Raw genomic sequence first — 2,237 nt, 5'->3', positions numbered from 1 at the left:
GATCCATGTTATTCCATCTTCTCATTCACTGCCTACACACTGGGGGCAATTCATGGAGGCATATTCATTTACAAACACATACATCTTTATGATGTGGGAGGAAAACAGCCGGCCATGGTGGTAGACTTGCTGCCTTACAGCGCTTGCAGCGCCAGAGATCCGGGTTCGATCCCGACTACAGGTGCTGTATGTACATAGTTTGTACGTTCTCCCCGTGACCTGCGTGGGTTTTCTCCAGGATCTTCGGTTTCCTCCCACACTCTAAAGACGTACAGGTTTGTACAGTGGGTAAATTGGCTTGGTAAATGTAAAAATTGTCCCTAATGTGTGTAGGATAGTGGTGATATGCTGGGGTCGCTGGTCGGAGCTGGCACGGTGGGCCGAAGGGCCTGTTTCGGCGCTGTATCTCTAAACTAAAGAAAACTTTTTAAAAACAGAACATCCGGTGGAGACACACGCGGTTACAGTCAGAACATGCAAACTCCACACAGACAGCACTGGAGGTCAGGATCTAACTCGGGTCTCTTGCATTTTGAGGCAGCAGCTCTACCAGCTGCACCACTGTGCTGCCTGACAGATGTGATGGGATTTAAACTAGATATTAGAAGTAAGATTAATCTATGTCATTGGAGAATTCCCAATATGATATTAAGCAGAGAAACATAGACAATAGGTGCAGGAGTAGGCCATTCGGCCCTTTGAGCCTGCACCGCCATTCAATATGATCATGGCTGATCATCCAACTCAGTATCCTGTTCCTGCCTTCTCTCCATACCCCCTGATCCCTTTAGCCACAAGGGCCACATCTAACTCCCTCTTAAATATAGCCAATGAACTGGCCTCAACTACATTCTGTGGCAGAGAATTCCACAGATTCACCACTCTCTGTGTAAAAAATGATTTTCTCATCTCAGTCCTAAAAGATTTCCCTCTTACCCTTAACCTGTGACCCCTAGTTCTGGACTTCCCCAACATTGGTAATAATCTTCCTGCATCTAGCCTGTCCAACCCCTTAAGAATTTTGTAAGTTTCTATAAGATACCCCCTCAATCTTCTAAATTCTAGCATGTACAAGCCGAGTCTATCCAGTCTTTCTTCATATGAAAGTCAATATAGATTGTACAAAAAAGCAGTCAGTGCACATTGTATAAGAGATATTGTATGTTAATTGATGATCAGCTGAAGCACAGTGTTATTTTAGAGGATATCTGGGACACTTCAAACCCACAGTTACTAAATATGTAACAGAATGTCCTGTTATAGTGCAAGGATCTCCAGGTAAATGAAGGAAATGGGCAATGTAATTGTTGGCCCCGTCCACCCCAATCCCCGGCTATTCTTCAGTCACCCTCATGGGATTAGTCCCAACTATCCTTCAGCCACCATCTCTTCCTCACCGCCCCAACTGATCCTCAAAGACTCCCTCTCCACTTTGCTGAAAAGTCAGCTCCCCACCCAAAGTAAACCCCAGGGAAGTACCTGGCAGTGAACGGAAAGATACATTTGCAAGCAGGTGAGATTGGTTTAGGGTGGCACGGTGGCGCAGCGGTAGTGTTGCTGCCTTACAGCGCCGGAGACCCGGGTTCGATCCTGACTACGGGTGTTGTCTGTGTGGAGTTTGTACGTTCTCCCCGTGACTTGCGTGGGATTTTTCTGGTTCCTCCAGTTTCCTCCCACACTCCAAAGACATACAGGTGAGGTTTGTAGGTTAATTTGCTTGGTAACATTGTAAATTGTCCATAGAGTGTGTAGTATAGCGTTAGTGTGTGGGGATCGATGGTTGGCACAGACTCAATGGGCCGATGGGCTTGTGTTTAATTTTGTTTTATTATTATCGTCACGTGTACCGAGGTACAGTGAAAAGCTTTAGTTACATGCTAATCAGTCAAAGAACGGACTATACATGATTATAATCATGCTGTCCACAGTGTACAGATAAATAAAGATTTGAAAGAGTGGAGCGATTGCAATTTGTGAAAGCGATCAGCATGCAAAGAGACGCCTGGTGCTATACTGTTAGAGTCATAGAGTGATACAGTGTGGAAACAGGCCCTTCAGCCCAACTTGCCCATACCAGCCAACATGTCCCAGCTACAGTAGTCCCACTTGCCTGAAAATATCACTCCATACCTGTCCTATTCATGTACCTATCTGTTTCTTAAACAAGATCTGGGGGGTCCTTGTTCATCAGTCACTGAAAGTAAGCATGCAGGTACAGCAGGCAGTGAAGAAAGCGA

Source organism: Leucoraja erinacea, chromosome 2 (assembly GCF_028641065.1).
Source record: "Leucoraja erinacea ecotype New England chromosome 2, Leri_hhj_1, whole genome shotgun sequence".
NCBI lineage: Eukaryota > Metazoa > Chordata > Chondrichthyes > Rajiformes > Rajidae > Leucoraja > Leucoraja erinaceus.
The sequence above is the reverse complement of the archived record's forward strand: the minus strand, read 5'-3'. Positions refer to the sequence as shown.